The sequence below is a fragment of the Diachasma alloeum genome, unplaced genomic scaffold (assembly GCF_001412515.2).
Source record: "Diachasma alloeum isolate Michigan unplaced genomic scaffold, Dall2.0 Dall_scaffold_00345, whole genome shotgun sequence".
Lineage (NCBI taxonomy): Eukaryota > Metazoa > Arthropoda > Insecta > Hymenoptera > Braconidae > Diachasma > Diachasma alloeum.
The window spans coordinates 512563-512805 of record NW_021680484.1 but is presented as its reverse complement, the minus strand read 5'-3'; positions in this window follow the sequence as shown (position 1 = coordinate 512805).

Genomic DNA, 243 nt, shown 5'->3' with positions numbered 1-243 from the left:
GTTTTTCATAGCGCCGCGACTTTCGTCGCAGTTTTTATTTTTTTATTACAGAGATTAAGAAATGAAACGGGGGTTGATGGATGGGGAATTTAATTCTCCATCGAACAGCATTGGTCTAATTCTTTAATGTTAATTAGGAGCACAGATACGATTTTTTAATTAGCGGGCGAGTTGTCGGGAGTCACTGCGCCGAGAAACCATTAGGTTTTTCATAGCGCCGCGACTTTCGTCGCAGTTTTTATT